This window comes from Diospyros lotus, chromosome 15, assembly GCF_014633365.1.
Source record: "Diospyros lotus cultivar Yz01 chromosome 15, ASM1463336v1, whole genome shotgun sequence".
NCBI classification, from domain to species: Eukaryota; Viridiplantae; Streptophyta; class Magnoliopsida; order Ericales; family Ebenaceae; genus Diospyros; species Diospyros lotus.
The window spans coordinates 17578595-17604417 of NC_068352.1; the positions used below are offsets into that span (position 1 = coordinate 17578595).

The 25823-nt window shown below is 40.0% G+C and overlaps 1 protein-coding gene and 1 non-coding gene across 7 annotated transcripts in view; both read right to left on the reverse strand.

The window, feature by feature from the left end:
• Window positions 1-25823, reverse strand: part of LOC127792223 (actin-related protein 2/3 complex subunit 1A) — a 129136-nt gene that overhangs the window by 77238 nt on the left and 26075 nt on the right. The gene's annotated exons all lie outside the window — the stretch shown is intronic.
• Window positions 15910-16016, reverse strand: LOC127792713 (small nucleolar RNA R71). Its single transcript, XR_008021185.1, has one exon. It is a non-coding gene; the product is annotated as a small nucleolar RNA R71 (small nucleolar RNA).

Sequence of the window (25823 nt, forward strand, 5' to 3'; positions counted from 1 at the left end):
TCACATAGTATCAAAGCCCTAGACAAACCCTAACCCTAAATCCCGCCGCTCTTGCCACCGTTGCCGCTCCTGCCAACCGACACCATTACCGTCAGTCGCTCTGTCAACCATCGCCGATCACATCCTTCTATCGGTGTTCGTGTCAAACATCGGTCGCTTTTGTTCAGCCATGTCTCACTAGTGTTTGCTGATCTCGCCGTTGATCTCGCCACACCACCGACTCGTCTCGCCACCTCGCCACTCGTCGCTGCCTAGCAGACCGCCGACCTTCCACCATCAGCCTTCCTTGTGCATCGCCGACCGTCGTTAAAGCTTGAAGAAACTTCAAGCTTCTCACCCAGATCTTCAAGTTTCTCGCCTAGCACAGATCTAGACCAAATCTGCCAGATCTGAAACAGATCAGCCTTCCTCTTCGTGACCCAGATCTCAACCCAAATCTTCCTTGACCCACTACTTTAGATCTGCCAGCCCAGATTTATCTTCCACCCAAATCTTGCCTAAATCTGAACTAGATTTGACCTGCTCCAAATCCAGTCAGCCAGAACAGCAAGCTATACCCGCTCAGATCCGCCTACTCCAAATATGGTCAACCAAAATAATAGGTTGTTCTTTTTGTATCATGTCTTCATCTATAGCACACTCTTCATCCACAAGCCTCTCCACCACATCCACATGTGTAACCATTCCCCATTTTTCAGGCACACCAGTTATTACCACGAAGAAGTTGAATGGACAAAATTATTCCACTTGGTCATCTGCAATTGAAATTTGGTTTCTTGGATATGGCCTTGAGGATCATTTATCAAAGACCATTTTAACTATTCCTGAGGGAGATCAACCTCTTTAGCGAAAGGTGGATGCATAGTTTCTAAGTTTATTGTGGTAGATTATTGAACCGACCTTGATGCCTATATTTCGACCTCTTCGTGAGTGTAGTGCTCTATGGACTCGGGCTCGTGAGCCATATACGAGTGACATCACTCGTATTTATGATGTGATTGGTGCTTTGTCCAATTTACAACAGGCTGATTTAGATATGACCACATATTTGGGTAAGCTCCAAGCTTCCATTACCGATTTTAACAAGTTGATGCCCTTCAATACAAATATCAAGAAACAACAGCAGCAGCGTGATCAAATGTTTATTGTACCTAGAGATCACTCAGCCTTTGCTACTACCCAGACTGATCATGGTCGTCGTGGGGGTCGTCCTGGGGGTGGGAATTGTAACACCCCGCTCCAACCGAGCGGCGTTATAAATGCGGAAAACATCATCATGGATTTCGGGGATATATTTTTTTTCATAAATATATAATATAGCGTCTGTACGTATATAGTACACCAGGTAAGTTCCCAGAACAGAGAAGGGGGTCACAAAAGGACATACTTAAATACCAAGTCTTTCCTTAGCCAGAACTTTCTTAGACATGCACTTCCACTACATAACACTTAAATCCATAACTTTCCCGACAATCCCGATTACCTTCTCAGCACATCAAACTAAAATCATCAAGCTAAGACAGGTAATATCATCATAAAACAAATGCGGAAGCTAGATCAAAACCTGATATGGTACATAACCGAAATCATTTCCTTCATAATATCCAAAACCGTACGATCGTCTAACATGACATCATCAAAATGAAAAGCATATAATCCAAAATACATGCTACGATCCACCTACAAGTTGCCGTCAATCCTCACCAATTCCTTTCCCTTTGGCACTGCTGTCTCCACCTAGAACGTTGAATATTCCAGGACAAAAGTCCAACAATTAGATGCTAAATCATCTAAGTGAGAATTCAAAAACATTTTTATGAATGTATGCAAGACATGAAACAACAGAAAATCATGACAAAACCCGGCCCAAGAGAATCCCACGCAGCACTTAACCCTAACCAGGGAAAATGCAATCTCTCTAAAGGCAACACAACTACATCGACACATTGGCAAAACACAGTCCTAGCTTAAAAGGGAGCAACGTCAATGCATGAACCCCGGGAATCACCCCGTCATCATTACGTTCCCACTAAGAAGCTTAAGGAACACGTCAACACAAATTCTGGCCAAATGATGATCAACACCATCCTGGGAATCCACGTCCACATCAGAAACAATACTACTGCACAAGGCATCTAGGGTGGTGCCTACTCGCAGCCCGCCACTTGCCAGTCCGGGTTGGTGTCCACTCTCAACCCCGCCATTTGACGATTCACATGGGTGAATCCAAGTCGCAAAAGGGTATTTTCCCTTGGCATGCTTCCCGAGTGTTGTCACTTCAAGTGCCACATCATAAGTTGACATCCCATCCCATATGAGAATCGTCAAGGCACCCTAACTAACATATAATCATCAAAAACCTATTTTTCTTACAATTTCCTTATTTTGTCCTTTTTTTGCCTCTAAAAATCCAAATAAATATCTCTCAAACTATTTTCTCCAATCTTTCTTCACAACAAATCATAATAATCTATGAACTTTAAGAGAAAATTACTGAACTTACCTGGATGCTGCGTTTTCACGCAAAACAAGGCTGTTCGGTGCTAAAACCGAGACACTGGGAAGGCCAAACCCAAATATTTTTGCACAAGCCTCTAGAGCTTGATTTTAGAGAAATTTAGCAATTTTTTTCACAATTTTTGGAGTCCGGACTTGCCCTCACACACCCCAACAAGTTGCTCCAAGCGCCCCCACTCACGGGGCCCAGCTAGTGCGTGTCCCATACGCGCCAGTCGTTTTCTTCCTCCAGCACGCCAGCAGCTCGCAACCCGCCTGGTTTTTTGGCCATATCTCCCTCATCCGAGCTCCGATTGACCCCCCGTTTGAACTTATGGCTTCGTCTTTTCACCCTCTACCGGATAATAGCTTAAAATCCCACAAACGGATCCATTTTCAAACTACTCGAAGCTATTTTCTGGCGAAGCTCGTTTTTTCGACGAGGCTTTGGATCTCCCTCATCTCTCAACCAAAATGGCTCAAAATTTCCAGAATTGCTCCTCTAGACATGGGCAACAAAAGCCCCTTATCCGATTCTCCCAATTTATTCACAAACTCACGGATTTACAAAATTAATTTCTTCAAAGCATTCGACCACTTTTATTTATAGGCGACGCCGAGCTTCCAAACGCTCAAGGCTGCTTAAACCGACCCCTCTAAAGCTTCTACTACCCTTGGATCGACCCAATTGCATCAAATCCGACCGCAATGATGACTTTTGAAGCTTTCAAAATCCGGCCAAGAACTTGGTCGAAAAGCTTCCAAATCCGGCCAACCCAAGCTCCCTTGTCAGCCCAGACCCGACCCTGATGCATCCCCGACCCATTTGGCTCGATTCCCCACAGTCGGTAGGCCTTGGTCAGCGACCAAAAGCTGCTGGTCGGCCATGCCAAGTTGCTTCCAGCTTCATCTTTGCTAAATTGCACTTTTGCCCCACCTAATTTTGTCTCTTATGCCTTGTCCCATTTTCACAAAGCCCCTGATCTTTCTCTAATTGCCAATACATCCCTCAAGTCCTAAAACTTCCATTTCCCCCTTGAAGATTCAAAAAAGTCGCCATCTCGACCTCCATCTAGCCAATTCGAAAAACTGCACTTTGGCCCGAATTTTCGTTTTGGCCGCAAACCCATTCGTTTCTTCCAAAAACCACTGAATGGTTGCTCTACATGCCAAATATGAACTTTCTCGGGGTTCCGTTGATTTTCTAGAAACCCCTTACATTAATTCAGTTTTACAGCCTATCCCGTAGCTACATTTTTAGCTGTACTGAAAACTATTTCTAATCCATTTTCTTTTGATGCCATAAATCATTTCTTGAAATACTCGACAGTACTATATCATTTTCTTTAGGCATCTCGACTCCAGGGTACTCCCTGCAGTCGATTCGATTAATCTATCGGGCTATTCTAATACCTATTTTCCTCAAATCCCATTTTTCTAATAAAATACTCATTTCTCAATTACCCAAAGTTCTCAGGTATTACAGGCATCCTCGGCCCCAATGCTCCTATTGTAATCATCTTGGTCACACTCAAGAGACGTGTTATCGCTTATAAGATCGTCCACCTCAAGCAACCAGTACTGCTAACATGGTTGTTAGCGTTTCAGAGGGTTAAGCATCTATCACACCCAGTGATTCCTCACCAGTGACTATCTCCAAGGGGGAGTATACTTAGTTCCTTAAGTTTCGGGCAACACAACAGGCCACTTCACCTATCACATCCCTACTCACACTGGTAACCCTACTGCTTGCTTTACTAAGTCCTCTTCTCTTGGCCCATGGATTTTCGACTCCAGTGCCACTAATCATATGTCTGGTAATCGTTCTCTCCTATCTCATATTCAAACTTTGAAGTCTCTACCTCCTGTTACACTGGCTAATGGCTCTTACGCCTTAGTCACGGGTATTGACATAGCATCACCCCTTCCTACTTTACCATTGTCATCCGTTTTACATTTACCATAGTGTCCCCTTAATTTACTTTTTGTTAGTCAACTCACTCGTAGTCTTAATTGCTCTATAACATTTTTGTTTGATTATGTTCTTGTTCAGGATTAGAGGACTAGATAGACGATTGGCACGAGGCTTGAGTCTTACGAACTTTACTATCTAGCACCCCCTACTTCATCAATGGCATGCACGACGACTACTTCCCCACTACAAGTCCATTGTTGGTTGGGGCACCCATCTCTACCCAATCTCAAGAAGATGGTTCCCAATCTCTCTAGTATTTCTTCCTTAGAGTGTGAGTCTTGTCAACTTGGGAAGCATAGTCGTAGTTTTTTCCCGAGTAGAGTCAATAAACGTGGTAGTTCGCATTTTTTAGCGGTCCATTCGGATGTATGGGGTCCCAGTTGTGTCAGTTCAAAAGAAGGTTTTTGTTATTTTGTAACCTTTATTGATAATTTTTCTCGAACTATATGGCTATATTTAATGAAAAAGCATTCAAAATTGTTTTCTATCTTCATTACATTTTGTGCTAAAATTAGAACTCAGTTTAATATGCATATTCGTGTTCTTCGTAGTGATAATGCTCTTGAATATTTGTCTTCGTGTCATGAACCTTGGAGATGAGCTAGGGTATGAAAGGAAGATCGAGAATAATAAGGGAAGAACTTGGGGAAGAGATCAGTTGGGAAGGAGAGAACAACAAGAAGATGAGGGAGGAGATCACCAAGAGAGAGAGAGAGGGAGAGAAATATTTGAGAGAAACAGAGTATTCAATTCATTTTCAGCATGCCCTCTTCCTACAGCTGAGGCAATATATATATAGCCTTACTTAACTACCAAACAAAGCTCTCTAACCACATAAGCTACAAGACAAAAAGGGAAAAATATCCTAACAAACTATTGCAACCCTATTATAATGATGCCCTTCTATTGTTCCTTGGGCCATGATAATTCCCCCCTCCTTGAAAGAGTTCTTATCCCCAATAACTTGCAACAAGTAGCCATTGCTTCATCCAATTCCCACCTTTTCTATCTGATTTATCTTTCCTCCTTTCTTTTTCTTTTTAGGCCTCTTCTTCTTCCTCGTTCTTAAATGTCCAAGATCAATCCTAGTCGTAATTTGGCCAAAAACTTCAATAAGAGTAACCTGATAGAGTTCAAGTTCAATACACTCACCTTCTAGAACAGCTGTCCAATCATGATCGGTCTCCACCTTAAGAACACAACCAGCCATTGGTTCATCCCACCCTGCAGTAGACAGCAACTTGGATTTTCCAATAGGAGTAAAAACCAACACAGCTATAACGCCCCACTTTTCAAATATATAATGATGCTAAATACAAGCTAATATGGTATTCATTATATGCTAATAATGACCTCGGGCGCTATTGGAAACCTTTAATCAACGAAAGCGCTGGATCGAACCTGTAAGCTTAATAAAGGGGGTTTCCACTAGATTTTCTTCACAAGCACAAGTAATGCAAATGACTTTCAATACTCCAGAAAAACAAAACATGTCACTAGAGGTACAACAACTGTAGGACACTCACACACTAGGTAGCACGGAAACAAAAATGGGAAACATTTCCGATACGAAACGGAAACACAAAAATGGCATTTTTCAAAAAAGTTAGGAAACGAAAAAGTGGGGTAAACTGTAATTTTAAAAAATATAGGGGTGTATGTGAAATTAATTTATAATTTATATGATATAAATAATATTAAGTTACAACTTGCAAACCCTAGAGTTACAGATCAAAGTTGCAGGATTTTGGAGCAGCAAGAGAAGACCCATGCCGCCTCTCACCGGAGTGTTCTGCCACTGTCGCCGCCTATCTCGCCGTAGACGCATCGCCTCACCTCTCTCCCCATTCTGGCCACCGCCTCGCCTCTTACCCTCGTCGTTGAATGGTTCTGTTCGAATAACAATTCAAGATCCAGATTCGCTCCGCTATTCTTTCCTCTGTTCAATCTCAGCTGGGTTCTTTCTCGCCGTCTTTGGGGACGAAGTCGCAGTTTGGGTCTACGAATTCTGGCCTAAAAACCCCCAATTCTCTGACAACTGTCACCATCCCTACTTCTAAAAACGAAGAAGACAGCTTGCTGAAGGTTTGGATTTGTCGCTGGAAACGCGTTTCTGGCCCATTTTTTTAAATTTCGAAATGGCCCGCAATTTTTCAAAAATTACACAAACGGCCCAAAAAAACATTTCGGGCCGTTTTTCACATTTTCAAAACGGGAAACGGTTCAAAAACACCAAAACGACATCTCAAAGCCATTTTCGTGCTTCACAGCTCACACACACCTCTTACAACCATGAGTATCCTACTCGCTATTTACAATACATCATTTGGATTACAATGGTACATAATGAAATAAAATCCAGAACTAGCTGCAAAACCCAAAGCTAGCCAAGCACCACCTCTTTGCCCTTGCTCAAACTGGAACCTGGATCACCTGACACGTCTAATATACCTGGGACGTCGAATATTCAAGGGGTATGAAACACCCGAGTTAGATTGCACCACTCTTTCGGCCATAACTCGGTCGTTTTAACTCCGATTCGACCCCCGTTTTTTCCTATAGCTTTCTTTTTCCGTGCTTTACAGGATTATAAACTTAAATCGTACTTACCTCTGGGTTTTGGTGGCCTTTAACACGCTTTACGATGCTGGCTCGGGAAACCCATCAAGGCTTTTCCTCCTTTGATTTCCGGCAACACTTCGACCTTTCAACACTTGTTTTCCTCTATTCAAACCCTTCCCCACCAAGCCTTAATTTATAGAAGTGTTCATCCAATCCCATTTCGCCATTTACTACTTCAAAATCATGACTAATCATTGCTTTTTCCTTTTGGTGCCATGTGATTTGTCCAAGTGTAATCTTGAGATTAAGCTCCATCATGCTTATACCACTTGTTGCCACAAGATTAGGCCACTTGGTATTTGAGATTTGAGTCTCATGATTGCTTTTCCAAGTGTCCCAACCCCATGGTGCCAAGTGTTATCTAGATTAGCCTTCATCATTACTTAGATTTTGAAAATTTAATTGTAATCACGACTCATCATTTCTCCACCGTGTAGCACATCCCCAAGGTGCCAAGTGTCTAAAAATCATCACCCATCATTGCTTCGCCATGTGGCACATCCACAATGTGCCAAGTGTCTCATTTTATAAACACATTTGGCCAATTATTTTTCACCACGTGTCTCGCCACCTCAAAGGAGTCATTATGCATCATCATGAGACCTTAGCTTAGCTTTCAAGTAACCCAATAGTTACTTCCCACATGTCCTTGAGGATAAGGTTTGGAGACTTTGGAGACTAAGCAAAGACTTAGAGAAGACAAAGACTTCAAGCAAAAACTTGGACTTGGACTTCAAAACGATCCAAAACTACATTTGATTGAAGTTTGAAATCCAAAAATATTTTAAAATTCATATCTTTTACACTAATTCCCAAGACTTTTGGTCAATTGCACTTTTACCCGAAATTCAATAATTACGACTTTGCCCTTGGCTCAGAAATGAACTTTTGCCTCAGGCTTCAATAATCCCTTGAAATGACCTATTTCCTCAAGTATCAGAACCAAATAGACTCAGGCATTACATCATATTTGATTCTAAAAAAATCTCGGATATTACATCCCCCCCCCCTAAATGAAAATTTCGTCCTCGAAATTCCACCTCATTCCTCAAAATCATTGTGTCTCTAGAACACCTTCCCCAAGAGGTATTATTTCATTCCTCAAGACTCACATCAGGGTGGATAGCATACCTGGCTTGGTGTGCCTCGTTTAATATGATTTTCCTTAACTCTTGGCATCAGGCACATAAATTCCATCCAATATCCACAGTCAGGGTTTTTGACCCAGTCCCAATTTTCAACACGTGACCATACCTTCAAGTCTTCTAAAATAGCTTGCCAAGTCTGTTCATCAGATGAGAGCGAATCACCAGGCTAGTGACGGAAATAGATGTTCCATCAGGAATCACATCCTATGCCACAGGCTAAAAAAACCTCCACTAATCCCCACTCTCGGGTCAACAGAACAGGCTCATTCCCGCATCAGCCACCACGTTCACTTTCCCAAGGTGGTACTAGATCACACAATCGCAATCCTTCAAACTCCATTTATTGCCGTAACCCCACATCCAAGTCCCATGTGAGAACAAGCACCTCAAGCTTACACGATCCCCAAAGGCTTCGAAAAATTTTCCCTCTTCAAAGGCCAACTCTTCTCCTAGGTGCGCCAAAGCATGCCTACTACTGCATCAGCTTGTATTACTAAGGTAAGATTCGGGATAATCAAATCAGAGCCAATTACTCACAATTCCTGGGGAGTACAACAATCTGCATATCAAACCGAAGGTCAAGTCGGTAACCAGAATAAAATGTCCATTCCCCAAAGGCCAAGTATGAGAACCGCAATCCCATGGCTTGCTATTATGAGAAAACACATTTTCTAAGCAAGCCACAACACCTCTCATGCCTACATCGGGGAAAACCTACCACTCATAGCTACAACTTATCCCGACCTACGTATGCAATTACCATTCCATCACCCATTTCTCGAACTTTCGAATCCCCGAGCCCACTCAGCACATGATGCAGTAGTCACACTCCTGGTACCAACACTTTCTCATACTCGAATTCTCATGAGGAGAACAAGTCAAATATCGGTCCACAAATACAATCACAAACTAATCTAAGTATGATTTGAACACCTCAATCATCAACTCACAAGGGTTACAGGTGCGTTTGCTAACCCCAAATATCATTACTGACTTCTCATAAAAATTCGTAACAAGGTCTAGAGTAGTCTTGTTATATCTTCCTTTTCATTCTTAATTACATTCCTTAAAGTCACAAACCATACTCAAGGTGACAATTAACACACATTAACACACAACTACCTAACTTACTATTTGGCATACTTTCTTTGGCCAAATTATAGGTTGATACATTTATCATCATTCCTTGGGTGATGTGAATAGGCTGACTGGGGACCGACTAACACTTGCACAACCGCATTAAGGAGGATTCGTGGTACCTTGCACGACCGTCGAGTGTCATTAGCACATTTTCCCGTCAACTAGAACACACAACCTTGCTGCGGCTCTCAGCCTCCTTCGTTCGTCCGAGATTAACTGACTTCTCTCCTTTGTGGGCAATCCTTAGAGAAATGGCCGACCAGTCGACAGTTGAAAGACAGGGGTCCTTTCGAGCAATCTCGAGATATGTGGTCATTTCCTCCACAGGTATAGCACCTTTGGTTCCCTCTTTCACAAGGTTTTCCCGGATGAAATTTTTGGCATATGGGGCAGTTCTCCTTGTTTTTGAAATTTTCTTTTTGAACCCCAAGATCATGTTTTTTCCCAAGTTTTTTGTCCTTAGGTTCCTGGATTTCCGTCCTTAGGGCGTTCATTCGGTGGAGGTTGCTTTCCATGGTCAGGGCTTATGAAACCACCTCTGCATAAGTGCATCCCCCTAAAGAGCTTAATGCTAGCTGAATTTCCAACTTCAACCCTCCAAGGAATTTTTGGGCTATTGCTTCCTCATCTAAATTATAAATGGGCATGTACTTGATTAGCCGAGGATAAGGATGTAATGCCTGAGATTTTTTTAGAATCAAATATGATGTAATGCCTGAGACTATTTGGTTCTGATACTTGAGGAAATAGGTCCTTTCAAGGGATTATTGAAGCCTGAGGCAAAAGTTCATTTCTGAACCAGGGGCAAAGTCGTAAGTATTGAATTTTGGGTAAAAGTGCAACCGACCAAAAGTCTTGGGAATTAGTGTAAAAGATATGAATTTTAAAATATCTTTGGATTTCAAACTTCAATCAAATGTAGTTTTGGATCGTTTTGAAGTCCAAGTCCAAGTTTTTGCTTGAAGTCCAAGTCTTCTCCAAGTCTTTGCTTAGTCTCCAAACCTTATCCTCAAGGACATGTGGGAAGTAACCATTGGGTTACTTGAAAGCTAAGCTAAGGTCTCATGATGATGCATAATGACTCCTTTGAGGTGGCAAGACACGTGGTGAAAAATAATTGGCCAAATGTGTTTATAAAATGAGACACTTGGCACATTGTGGATGTGCCACATGGCGAAGCAATGATGAGTGATGATTTTTAGACACTTGGCACCTTGGGGATGTGCTACACGGTGGAGAAATGATGAGTCGTGATTACAATTAAATTTTCAAAATCTAAGTAATGATGAAGGCTAATCTAGATAACACTTGGCACCATTGGGTTGGGACACTTGGAAAAGCAATCATGAGACTCAAATCTCAAATACCAAGTGGCCTAATCTTGTGGCAACAAGTGGCATAAGCATGATGGAGCTTAATCTCAAGATTACACTTGGACAAATCACATGGCACCAAATGGAAAAAGCAATGATTAGTCATGATTTTGAAGTAGTAAATGGCGAAATGGGATTGGATGAACACTTCTATAAAATAAGGCTTGGTGGGGAAGGGTTTGAATAGAGGAAAACAAGTGTTGAAAGGTCGAAGTGTTGCCGGAAATCAAAGGAGGAAAAGCCTTGATGGGTTTCCCGAGCCAACATCGTAAAGCATGCTAAAGGCCACCAAAACCCAGAGGTAAGTACGATTTAAGTTTATAATCCTGTAAAGCACGGAAAAAGAAAGCTATAGGAAAAAACGGGGGTCGAATCGGAGTTAAAACGACCGAGTTATGGCCGAAAGAATGGGAAAAAGGGAAGCTGGCCAAAAGCAGAGGGCTGCGCGTGAGACCCTTCCCGGGGCGCGTGTAACCTCATGTTTTCTTGAAATTTTGCAACAATGACCCTTACTTCAATCCCCACACTTTCATGTAAAAATATTTGATGTTTACCTTACCAAAACTCATGTTTTGGCAATAAACAGCTTCAATTTGCGTGTAAACGGTATTTTTCGGTGAACCTGAAGGTGAGTGGTCTATGCATGCTTCTTTCTTCCTCTTTATCACTCTTGGTTTCATTTGTGGATGGTTTGTTGCTTACGTCTTATGTTTCCTTTGATTCGAGCATATCCTTTCTACTTTGTTGCTTCGAGTTTGACCATGACGGCTTTCGTATGTGGCTTAGGGCTAGCATATCATATTCCTTCTGCTTTGTCATACAACATGTCATGGTTGGTGGCTGACATCTCATGTTTACTTGCTATGAGCATATCTTGCCCATTTTATACGCATCTAAATGGTTGTATATGTGGCTAATTGTTGGGACATCACGAGGGATCTCGTGCTCTTGCGATGAGCCAAGATCTCATACTCTTGCGGTGAGCTACCTTGATGATTGCGAGACATCACGAGGGATCTCGTGCTCTTGCGGTGAGCTACCATGATGACTGCGAGGGTGATTGCAACCCTTGACCTTGTTACCACATTAGAGGTTTTATATTGACATGATTTTAGGAGATTTCGTACTTGTTTCTGCATATCTCCTGGCATAGCTGCATATTGCTCTTGCATGCATTATTTCTTTTCTTGTACCACTCACTTAGATGTAACAATCTAACTCGGGTGTTTCATACCCCTGGAATATTCGACGTCCCAAGTATATTAGACGTGCCAGGTGATCCAGGTTCCAGTTCGAGCAAGGGCAAAGAGGTGATGCTTGGCTAGCTTTGGGTTTTCCAGCTAGCTCTGGGTTTTATTTCATTATGTACCATTGTAATCCAAATGATGTATTGTAAATAGCAGCTAGAATACTCAAGGTTGTAAGAAGTGTGTGTGACTGTCCTACAGTTGTTGTACCTATAGTGACATGTGTTTTTCTGGAGTATTGAAAGTCATATGCATTACTTGTGCTTGTGAAGGAAATCTATTAGAAACCCCCTTTATTAAGTTTTGGTTAAGCTTACAGGTTCAATCCAGTGCTTCCGTTAATTAAGGGTTTTCAATAGCGCCCGAGATCATTATTAGCATATAATGAATACCATATTAGCTTGTATTTAGCATTATTATATATTTGAAAAGTGGGGCGTTACAGTGTAGCGAGAGTATTCTTTCCTTCGACAAAACCTTCGGCTTCTTCAACTATTCCCCTTAGCTTTCCTCCAGCTAGTGCTGTCTTTGCCTTCTCGTTGCCTATTTTAACCCAAGTCAGGGACGACTCAACCTACTTCAGAATCAAAATCCCATCAAAAGAGTGCCTTTTCTCAACCTCAAGCTTCTTCCTTAATGCTAGTCCAAGTTCGTCAGCCTTAGGATCAATTTCCACATAACCAAAATAAGATTGTTCAGGTCCTAATTGTTCAATTAGACCTTCTTCAACTGCATGTGGACCTTCACAATCTTGACCTTGCCTAGGATAGATGTTACAAGCATTGCCATTCTCAGCTCCAGCTTGTTTTATATTCAGCTTATTTAATGGATCCATATTTTGTTCCAAATTTGATTGTTCCTCAGATTTCGATAAGTCCAAAATCCAAGGAAAGGCTCCAACACCATCATCCGCATCGATGGCTAGTCCTTTAGTCAGATTTGCCTGATCTCATGCTATTCCATCAGCATGTCTATCTCTTTGTTTCTTCTTCAGTGCTTCCAACGTTAATTCAAGGAGCTTGGAACTATCAGCAGCATGCTTGAGAGTCTTGGGCCGAAGCACCATCACCATTGGCCTCAACTCTTCGTTCAAGCCAATTATGAAGCTTGAAACGAACTAGGCCTATGTCAAATAGGGGTTATGATCGAGCATCAAGGATATCAGCTCTTCAAACCTCAATTAGTACTCCATCACTGACCCTACCTCTTGATTTTATTGAACTCTTCCACCACATTAGACAAGCCCCGATCTCCAAACCTCTCCTTAGGCTGCCCCATTTTAAGGGACTCCTCTTGGTTAGAACTTCCACGATAATCATCAAAGAATTCCGTGGGAAAGTTGTAATGATACTTCTTAGTTAGTATCATTGCAAACTCCTGCAATTGCTAATGTAACATATGGTTGAATTCCCTGCTCGTATCATGCACCACACTCCTTGTTTCCTTGTCCAATTGGTTGATCCCCATTTCCAACTTCTTTTCCCATGCCTAAGGCTTCTGGCCAAACTCCTCATGTTTCCTATTATTCCCAGCTAAAAATACAGCCTTCTTTTGCTACCCTTGAGACTCCATTTGTCTCATGCATGAACTGCTCCCCATGGTTGACTTCTCACCAACAGAACACTACAAAGACCAAGGAGTAGGAGTTCTGTACATTCTTCTGTTAGATCAATTCCTGTATGATAAAATCATAATTTTATAATTTTATTCTCCTTACATTTAGTCTATTTAATATGTTTTATGTCTTATGGTGTTTATTTGTGATAATCTTTTATGCATAAGACATTAGTGATAAAGTTTTAGTAAGTTATGTTTAAAAGCCAAAAATTCAGCATTTTTAATAATGACCTTCTAAGCTTCTTGCAGGTTTTTGACTTGGAAGAAATTCTAGAATGAAAACATTCTCTTCACTGAACTTGAAGTAGACTTTCTGATCTTTCCATAATGGTATTATGGACCAAAATCCAATTTCGTTTGAGTTTTCAAACGTTACATTTAAAACAGTGTAGAAATCCGAAACTACAAGGCAGAATTCCTGCTCGAACCAGAAAATTAAAAAGGGCGTATCTAAGGCTTCCGATGTCCAATTGAGGTGATTCAAAAGCCCAAATTCATCTACAAATCTCAAGCTACAATTTTTATGAAGGGACCAAAGTCAAGAAAAATCATTTTCCTATCCGAAAATGGTCTGAAATATATGCTGGAATTCTAGAGCTGTAAAATCAATTAGTTTTGCATGATTTGTGAAGTCTTATTCTAACTTCTAGAAGGAGTTAAATATCATGTGCCAAGCAACTAAAACATGTGCTGGAATTCTAAGGAAGACTTTGAATTTGGTAGCCTAATTAAGTTAGGTAGCCTAATTTGATAAAGTTAGGAAGCCTAATTATGTTTCCCAACCTAATTGGATTGAAAATTGTAACCATGCTCTATAAAAGGGAGATGGATTGAGAGGAAGAGAAATGTAGAGAGAAAAGAAGATACTTATAGGTTTTTGCACTTCTTTCATCATGTTCGGCTAAGATCTATAAGTCGATTCAAGGAAATTTCATTACAACTTGCAAGTTTGTGAGATCATGCTCTTAATCTTATTTATTTTCCTATTCAAATATCTGTGCTTCTTTATATTTCATGTTAATGATTGCATGATTTAATTAATTCAAAAGGCCTATTAATTGATTGAATTATGTAGTCTATAGCTAAACTGAATCCATAATTCGTAATTGTTATGATGTTCAATTGAAGTAGCAATTAAGAAAAACAATTATGATCCCAGTTTTTGTTACCTACTTAAGAGAAACATAGAATGAATTAAATAATTTGACGTTTGTCGATTATTATTCATCTTTAACTCCTTCTTTAGTTTGTAATGCTATCAATAAATTCATGGGGATTGCTTAATACCAATTGGTTTATTGATAAGGATTAATTTGGGTGCTGGGCCGAGATTAATTAAATTAGAGAAGGTAAAACTTGTCTCGCTTGTTGACAATCTTTGGTTAAATATTTGATTATAGAAAAATATATCTATTAGATATCAGTGATCAATTTGCAATCGTAAGTAATTTTTCCTTGACTCGATATTGTCTTCAATTAAAGTTTGTTACTTAATTCTATTTCTTTTGAATTATTCTACAACATTAAAATCCCCCCATTTTCCTTTTATTTTTAATTGTGATATTAGATTTGATTTACTAGTCTCTGTGGATCAATATTTACTTGTCATTACTATTAATTATAAGTAGAGTAATTTTATTATTTGGTGCATTCGACACGCATCAAGTTTTTGGCACCGTTGCCAGGGACTAATGATAATCAAATTTGGTATTTTTTTTTATGAATTTTAATAATAGTCAGTTGTGTTTTTACCTTTGTTTGTGAGTTTGTGTGTTTTTAGGTTCATAACCAGATCTTCTCGTCAAGGTGAATTGAAATTTGACTCGAAAATTGAAAGAACTATACACAAGTTGAGGAGAGAATCAACATCAAGCATCAATACAGCTTCAAAATTAACTAGTAATTCAGGAGAAGAAGAAGTCATGACTGCAAATAACAAAACTTTGAAGGAGTTAGCTGCTCCTTATTTGAATCAACAACCCTTGTGTATTGAGTACCCTAATTTAAACGTTGCTTTTGAATTAAAATCAGGACTCATACATTTGTTGCCTACTTTTCATGGTCTTGCAGGTGAGGATCCTCATAAGCATTTGAAGGAATTCCATGTCGTGTGTTCAAGCATAAGGCCACAAGGCATTTCAAAGGAGCAAGTGAAGCTACGAGCTTTTCCCTTTTCCTTGGCTGATTTGGCTAAGGATTGGATGTATAACCATCCTTCAGGTTCAATCAACTCTTGGAATGAGATGAAGCGATTCTTTTTAGAAAAATATTTACCTACTTCACAACAGGCTAGCATAAGGAAAGAGATATATGGCATTCGACAGTACAATGGAGAGACCTTGTATGAATATTGGGAAAGCTTCAAGAAGTTGTGTGCAAGTTGTCCACATCATCAAATCCCAAATCAACTCCTAATCCAGTACTTTTACGAGGGCTTGTTATCAATGGATAGAAATATGATTGATGCTGCCAGTGGAGGAGCATGGGTGGACAAGACTCCAGAAGCTGCAAAGAATTTGATTTCCAATATGGCAGCCAATTCACAACAATTTGGGACGAGAATGGATCATGCACCAAGAAAAGTTAACGAGGTAAATACTTCTAGCCTTGAACGTCAAATTTCAAATTTAACTTCTTTGGTGAGACAAATGGCATTAAACAATGTTCGAGCTATCAAGGTATGGGGAATTTGCTCAGTTACTGTTCATATTACGGATATGTGCCCAACTTTGCAAGAAGAGCCAGTCCAGCAAGCCAATGCCATTGGAGGTTTTCCAGGGCAACCTCAACGACAATATGATCCATATTCCAATTCCTACAACCCAAGTTGGCGAGACCACCTGAATTTGAGCTATGGGAATCAAGCTGCCCAAAATCGATATCAACCCCCATTCCAATCAAGAAACAAGCAACCCAGCCTTCAAATACATCACTTGAGGAAATTGTTAAGGCACTGGCTACTAATACACAACAGTTTCAACATGAGACGAGAAGCAGTATTCAGAATCTGGAAAAACAAATCAGTCAACTGGCAACATCAATGAGCAGGCTTGAAGCTCAAGGTTCTGAGAAATTTCCTTCCCAAACAGTTGTAAATCCTCGAGAAAATGTAAGTGCCATTACTCTACAAAATGGAAAAGAAATTAACACCCATGTTCAAAATCCGGCAGATTTGGCCAAGAAGACTCAAAAGGATGAGGCAGGAAATGATGAGACGATCTCTTCAAAGGTAACCTCTCCAACAATTGTGCATAATTATTGTAAACCTATTCCTCTTCCTTTTCCTAGCAAGTTATCTAAATCTAAAAAGGAAGAACAAGACAAGGATATCCTTGAGACTTTCCGAAAGGTAGAAGTGAACATTCCTTTATTTGATGCCATTAAGCAAGTCCCAAGGTATGTAAAATTTCTTAAGGAACTGTGTACTACAAAGAAAAGGCTAAGAGGTGATGAAAAGATCAATGTAGGAGAGAATGTGTTAGCAGTAATTCAACATAAGTTACCTCCAAAATGTAAGGATCCAGGTACATTTACTATTCCATGTGTGATTGGAAATTCTAAGATTGAACGTGCCATGTTAGATTTAGGAGCATCCATAAATGTCATGCCATATTCAATTTATGCATCTTTGAATTGGGTCCTTTGAAACAAACAAGTGTAATAATTCAATTGGCTGACCGTTCTAATGCATACCCTGAAGGGGTAGTTGAGGATGTTTTGATGCAGGTTAATGAGCTAATTTTTCATGCTGATTTTTACATTCTGAATATAGAGGATAATGCTTCTTCAAATCCTGCTCCAATTTTGCTAGGAATGCCTTTTCTAAAAACAGCAAGGACAAAGATTGATTTTCATGATAGTACCCTTACTATGGAGTTCGATGGGGAGATTGTGACATTTAAGAAATTTGAGGACAGAAGGTACCCTAATGATATTCAGTCTGCATTTTCTATTGATGTGGTTAATATTTTTGCACAAGAGATTTTTAAGTTGAGACATGAGGGAAAGACAAATGTAAAGATAAAGGACAAGAAAATCAAATCTAATGCCCATCTTTCTACAGTACTCATCAAAAGGACCACTGTATTCGACGACATGGGCTCCGCCTAATTGTTTCCGTCATTATTCTCCTTACTCTTAGGCTGGGGGGGGGGGGGAGAATTGTTGGGTTCCAGCCCAATTTGTTAGGCTACCTAACATTGTGCCTAATGTTAGCTTACCAAATTGTGCTTAATTTTTGGGCTTAACTTATGCCTTTTTTTTAGGGGAGGGAGGAGGTAAGGCTCAAGTATAAATACCCCCCTCTCATAAGGTTTAAATGTGAGATCCAAGAAGAGAGACAAGGAAGCAAAGGCTTCAAAGTGAGGGTGTTTTGTGAGTGTCATTATAATGTTGTATCACTTGAAAGAGAGTAGAGTGTGTAAGGATATTTTGTAATTATCAAGGTCCTTTCGGGAAAATAGGATAGAGATTTGAACAATCACGAAGCTCCTCAGAATCATCTTTTCCCACCACCTAATAGAATACAAGCAAAAAATACAAGAGACATAAATTTAATGTAGAAAACCCTCAAAAAGCATAAGTTAGGCCCAAAATTAGGCACAATTTGGTAGCTTAACATTAGGCACAATGTTAGGTAGCTTAACAAATTAGGCTGGAACCCAACAATTCTCCCCTTATCTTCGGTGATGAAAATTTCGGATTGCGAAGACGAAGCTTGAAATCTTCTCATCTATTCGTTCAAAACAGCACCATTAACAAGTTACATCATCACTGCACCATTAGAAGCGGAGTTACAAAGAGACATTCTGAATGTCTCCCAAGAGTCTGGTAAAGTACTGAGCAACCATAAAACTTGAATCTCATCATCAAACTTTACACCCATAGAAGACAACTGCTGCAAAATTCCTTGAAAATCACTCAAGTGATCGGAGATAGTACTATCTTCCTTATAGTGTAAATTCATCATCTTCTTAATCAAGAAGAGCTTGTTGTTGTTGGTGTTTTGAGCATATAGAGATTCAAGTTTCTCTCACAACGATTTTTGCATGCGTCTCAGCACAAATATGATCGAACACGTTGTCATCTCTCCATTGCCGAATAAAATCACATACTTGGGCATGTTCGAATTCCTACTCTTCATCGGTTTTCGATTCAGGCTTTTGTATAGTAAATACCGGTAGATGCCAACATTTCACATAAAGGAGATCTTTCATTTTTCCCCTCCATACGTGATAATTGGTTCCATTCAGACTAATCATTCTGCTTGTACTAGCTTCCATCAAGCTTTAACTATTCATTGTGAATAGTAACCGTATATTGGAATAGTGTATGTACGTGAATCAGTGTTCTAAAACTCGGGCTGGGCGGCCGCCAACCGCGACGCTTTTGGGGGAGGCGGCCCATTTAGGCGGCCCCCCGACTAGGCGGTTCCAGGCGCGCCTAGGCGACCGAGGCGGCCGCCTAGCCACCAATCGTAGCCCTAGGCGGCCACCGCCTAGGCCTCCGCCCCCCACACTTTTCTTCAGCTAAGCGCGTAGATCGTTTTTAGGGTTTACATTTCATTTCGTTTTCAGATTTCCCCCCCCTCCTCTCTCTCTCGCCTCTCGTTGTCTCATCTTGGTGCGTCGCCGGTTGCTCCCCTCCTCGCCGTCGCCGGACCCGCCGCCGCTGCTCGCTGGAACGACAACCTGTCTGGCCGCCTCTCTCACCGCACCACCTCTCTCATCGAGCAACCTCTCTGGTCGCCTCTCTTACTGGTCGCCTCTCTCACCGGCCACCGCACTGCCTCTCTCACCAGCCTCCGACCGCCTCTCCTCTGTGTTCTGCCACCGCCGAGCCCCTTTCTCTCTCAGTCCGCCGCCTTCAAGCATCACTAACAGTATGTACTATGTATTTAAAACTATTTATTAACCATCATCTATGATTTTCAGATTTATTAACCATGTCTTTCACTAGCAATGTTTAGATTTTGTCTTCCACATGATTTTGATTTTCAGATTTGTGTTAGCCTCTCTCTCTTTTTTTCTTTTCCTTGATAAGTCACCTGATGATCCTTTCATTGATTCTTATTGAACCTCCTTAACACAAACTAGACTTCATTACCCAAACTTACATTACATTACCTTTACCAGTAAATTCAGTGCACAAAGATAAAATTAATGCTATTTGCTGATTATTTTACCAGGGATGGAGAGGTTTGAAAGTTCTTAGTCCATTGGAAAGATCATCCTGATTATGATTCTACTTAGAATCTGTTAGGCTGTTAGCATTAGCAATGTTAAGTTCATGTGTTAGGCTGTTAGCTTTGATTTTCAGATTTGTGTTAGGCTATTAGCGATTTTCAGATTTGATTTTTAGATTTTATCTTCCACATGATTTTGATTTTCAGTTTCAGATTTGTGTTAGGCTATTAGCAATGTTAAGTTCCTGTGTTAGGTTGTTAGCTTTGATTTTCAGATTTGTGTTAGGCTGTTAGCAATGATTTTGAGATTTGATTTTCAGATTTTGTCTTCCACGTGATTTTCAGATTTGATTTTGACTTCCACATGATTTTCAGATTTGATTTTGTTCAGTTTAAGTGATGTCTGGAACGGGGAGTACGGAAGCATCGTTCGCTACCATCTCAATTCTTAAAAGGAAGTCAAATGATGTGGGGTGGGAGTATGGGATGCTAATTGATCCCAAGAATATGGACAAAGTCAAATGCAAGTTATGCAGTAAGGTGATGTCTGGCGGTGTTTACCGAGTTAAAGAACACATTGGCCACATTTCTGGAAATGTGTCTGCATGTCCAAAAGCTTCTCCAGATGATAGAGACAAATGCAAGAATGCAATTGAGGAGGCAAGGAATAAAAAGAAGAATAAGAAAAAGGAAGAAGATCTGATGAGATCAACAGTCAATATTTCTAAAAAGGGGGAAGGGAATGGCGATGATGAATTGCAAGAATTAGGGAGTAATAACCCACCCCGCACACTTGGCCCTATGGATAAATTTGCAAACTCCATCAGCCCTGAAGCTGGTTCAAGTGTAAAAATGACACAAAGACAACAAAATATCAATGAAGCACTCTTTAAAGAGAGGACACAAACAGTCCGTGAATATTGTGCTAGGTGGGTCTATGAGCACGGTATTCCTTTCAATGCCATTGATAATGACAGTTTCAAGTTGTTTGTTGAGGCAGTTGGTCAATTTGGGCCAAGTTTCAATCCTCCTAGTCAATACCAGTTGAGGGAAACGTTGCTAAAGGGGGAAGTTGACAGGATGAAAGGTTTGTTAAAGAAGCATGAAGAAGAGTGGGCAAGAAATGGGTGCTCCATTATGACAGATGCTTGGAGTGATAGAAAAAGAAGGAGCATCATGAACTTATGTGTTAATTCTAATGCAGGTACTGCTTTCCTTTCTTCTAAAGAATCTTCAGAGGAGGCACATACAAGTGAACTCATTTTTGAGTATGTGGACAAATGCATTGAGCAAGTTGGGCCACAAAATGTTGTCCAAGTGATAACTGACAATGCTGCCAACAATATGGGAGCGGCAAAGTTATTGAAGGTGAAGAGACCCAATATCTTTTGGACATCATGTGCTACTCACACCATCAATTTAATGCTTGAAAGCATTGGAAAACTGCCAAGTTACAAAAAAGTCATTGATCAAGCCAAGAGTTTGACAATCTTTATTTATGCACATCATAAGACCTTATCCTTAATGAGGTCATTTACAAAGAAGAGGGATATAGTGAGACCGGGTGTCACTAGATTTGCTTCTTCTTTCCTTACTCTACAAAGTTTAATGGAGAAAAAGAGCCAATTGAGGGCAATGTTTACTAGCTCTGAGTGGGAGGAGTGCAAGAGGTCAAAGACTGTTAAAGGGAAAGCAGCCTATGCAACTGTGTTAAGCATTGCTTTCTGGAATGGTGTGACTATATGTCTTAAGGTTTTTGCACCTTTGGTGAAGGTGCTTCGAATTGTTGATGCAGATAAGAAGCCTTCTATGGGCTTTTTATATGGAGAGATTAATCAGGCAAAAAAGGATATTAAGGAGGCCCTAAACAATCTTGAAAAGAACTATTTGCCTATTATGGAAATTATTGATGCAAGAGTGAAAGATAGGCTAGATAGTTCATTGCATTTTGCGGCTTACCTTTTGAATCCATATTATTTGTTCAAAGATATGGATATGCAATTTGATAATGAACTGATGGATGGGTTTTTTTAATGCTGTGGAGATGTTTTTTTATGGTGATGATCGCATGCAAGGGCATATTTTAAATGTTGAGTTGCCAAAATATACTTGCAAATGAGGAGTTTTTGGAAAGTCATGGGCAATTCAAGGGTGTGCAACAAATGATGATAATTATAACCCAGGTATAAAATTCCTTTCTTTAATCCGTAGGACTTTTTTTTTTTTTAGTTTCTATCGTATATTAGTTTAGTGTATAAATTTCAAATTTGTTTAACCTATGTAGTTAAATGGTGGATGACTTATGGAAATCAAACACCAAACTTCCAACGAATGGCGAGAAGGATCCTCTCATTAACTAGTAGTTCATCCGGTTGTGAAAGAAATTGGAGTATTTTTGAAGGGGTTAGTGCATATTTTAAAGTGTTTTCAATATTTTAATCAATTAGTTATCTATCATTTATATTGAATTATTGATATTGCTTTCATTTTCTTCATATAGATACATACGAAGAAAAGAAATAGACTAGATGTTAATCGATTGAACAATCTAGTCTTTGTCCAATTTAATGCAAAACTGATGAACAAGCAAAAAAGGGAGAAGGAGAGGAATGTTGATGTGCTAGTTGCTAGTGATGCTAGTAATGCACAAGGATGGATCGTTGATGGAGAAGATGATGAAGAAATTGAGCCTGGTATGGGGCTCACTTGGGAAATGGTTGGTGAAGCTTCTGGAGCAGACGACATGCTTCAACCTCGAAGAAGTTTTAGGATGAGAGAACTTCATGAAGATGATTTTCAATCAGAAGAAGAAGATGAACAAGAGCATCATGAATTTGATTTTGAGTCTGATGAAGATCGTGTGCTAGAAGAATATGGAGAGGAAGAAGAAGAAATCCACTAAGATAACTAGATATTACTTAGATTCTTCATATATGTTTTAATGTTTATGTTGTATTATTGTTATTTTTGTCATCTTGACCTCAGTACTAATCTACAACAGTTTGTTTTTAAAGTTTTTTAATGTTTAAATTCATTATTTCACTTATTATTCCAACTTTGGTTTACTTGATATCAAATTGCATCAAAAAATTTAAAAAAAAAACACTATTTTCCAAGTCGCCGCCTAGGCGCTAGGCCCCAGTCGGGTGCCCGACTAGCGCCTAGCGCCTTTTAGAACACTGACGTGAATAGTACACTAGGTAAGTTCTCATAAAAGAGAGGTGGGTCACAAACGAACACACTTAAGTATCAAGTCTTTTCTTAGCCAGAACTTTCCTAAATATGCAATTCGACTACACCACACTTAAATCCAATAACCAAACATACAAGAAAGATGCTTTTAGCCAAGACAATTCTTTTCTGATGTGGAAGATCAAACAATGTTGCGACCACAGAACATACTAAGAATTTCCTGAAAAGAATTATACTTTCGTAACCAATAGCTCTGATACCACTTGTTGGGAAAATAGGACATAAACTTGAACAATCGTGGAAGCTTCTCAGAATCACCTTTTCCCACCACCTAATAGAACGCAAGCAGAAAATATAGGAGGCAAAAATTTAATGTGAAACACCCTCCAATATTGAGGGAAAAACAACGGAACAAGCTCCGAGCAATATTCCACTATAATAAGAATAATTACAAAATATCCTCACACACTCTACTCTCTTTCAAGTGATACAACAATATAGTGGCACTCACAAAACACCCTCACTTTGAAGCCTTTGTTTCCTTGCCTCTCTTCTCTAACTTGAACTTGAATGCTCAAGTTTTGGATCTCACATTTGGAATGGATCATAAAACTTTATGAGAGGGGGGGTATTTATACTTGAGGCTTAACCCCCCCCCCCAAGACAAATGTTAGCACAAAATTAGGTAGCCTCACATTAGCCCAACACTAGGCACAATGTTAGGTAGCCTAACAAATTAGGTTGGAACCAACAATTAGTAAAAGCAAAGGTCCAAAAGGTAAAGATAAAGGTCGAAGCAAGTTAAGGCCTAATTACAAAAATGTCGAGTGTCACTATTGTGGCAAACTGTGACACATTAAAAAGAAGTGTTTCCAGTTCAAGAAAGATATGAAAAAGGGCAACGAAGAAAAGAAAGATCGTGACCACAGCGATATAGTTGTCGCTGCTAACCTTGTCATAGTTTGTGATAAGGAGGTCATTAATTTTGCCTGTCAAGAGACAAGCTGGGTCATTGATAGTGGAGTTGCCTTACATGTTACATTAAAGAAGGAACTCTTTTCATCTTATACGCTCGGTAATTTTGGGGTGGTAAAGATGGGTAATGAGAATTATTCAAAGGTTGTTGGCATGGGAGATATCCACTTGGAGACCAATAAAGGAGCACGGCTGATTCTCAAGGATGTTAGGCATGTGCTTGATATTCGCTTTAATCTAATCTCAGTGAGAAGGCTTGACGATGAGGGCTATTGCAACACCTTTGGTAATGGACAGTGGAAACTTACAAAAGGTTCTTTGGTTGTGGCTCTACGAGAGAAAAGTCCTAGCTTGTATGTGACACAAGCTAACATTGCTGGTGACTCTGTTAAATGCTGTGGAAGATGAGAAGACAGTCGAGATGTGGCATAAGAAACTTAGCCACATAAGTGAGAAAGGGTTAAACTGTTTGGCCAAGAAGGATATGCTCTCGGGCGTAAAGAGAGCAAATTTGAAGAAATGTGTGCATTGCATGGTCGGGAAGCAAAACAGAGTTGCTTTCAAGAGTCACTCTCCTTCAAGACAATCGGATTTGCTAGAGTTGGTGTATTCCGATGTTTGTGGTCCCTTGAAGGTAAAATCCTTTAGTGGCGGATTTTATTTTGTGACGTTTATTGATGATCATTCAAAGAAGCTTTGGGCTTATATTTTGAAAACCAAAGATCAAGTGCTTGATGTTTTCAAGCAATTTCATGTTTCTATTGAAAAAAAAAACTAGTAAGAAGTTGAAGTGTATTCGTACTGACAATGGAGGCGAATACAATGGTCCTTTAGATGAGTACTGCAGAAAGATGGGCATTAGACATCAAAAGACATCTCCAAAGACTCCATAGTTGAACGGTCTGGCTGAAAGGATGAACCGTACCCTAATAAAGAGAGTCAAATGTTTGCTTTCAGAAGCAAAATTGTCAAAATCTTTTTTGGGGGAGGCTTTGCTTACAACAGTACATGTTATCAACCTATTTTCAGCAGTTGCTCTAAATGGTAATGTCCCGAACAAAGTTTGGTATGGTAGAGAAGTCTCTTATGATCATCTACGAGTTTTCGGATGTAAGGCGTTTGTTCACATTCCAAAGGATGAGAGGTCAAAGCTTGATGCTAAGACATGACAGTGCATCTCTATCGGTTATGGTCTTGATGAATTTGGCTACAAATTGTATGACCCGATTGAGAAGAAACTCGTTCGAAGTCGCGATGTAGTATTCATGGAAGATCAAACCATTGATGATATTGAAAAGGCTGAGAAGAAAGTGTCTAGTGGCAATGAAGGCTTGGTTGATCTAAATCCAGTTCCTGTGGTGAACTTGCCCAATCCAGTTGACAATGGTACTCAAGGTGATAATCAGACTGATGGCCAGCCAGGGGCAGATGATGCAAGAAATGATGATGAGGTTGTTGAGCAAGGGGAGCAACCCCCTCCACCACCGCTTAGAAGATCAAAGAGAGAGCGGCGACCTTCTTCTAGGTACTCTAGTTTAGAGTATATCCTTCTTACGGATGAGGGGGAGCTAGAAAGCTTTGATGAAGTTCAAACTCATAAGCATAAAACCCAGTGAATGAGAGTCATGCAGGACGAGATGGATTCCCTGCAGAAAAATAATACTTATGAGCTTATGGAACTTTCGAAAGGCAAGAAACCTTAAAGAACAAATTGGTGTTCAAGCTTAAGAGAGATTGTAACAAGCTAGAAGCTCACTTAGTCGTGAAAGGTTTTGGACAAAAGCGAGGGATTGATTTTGATGAGATTTTTCTCTCCGGTTGTCAAAATCAGCTCTAGAGCAATAGTGGGTTTAA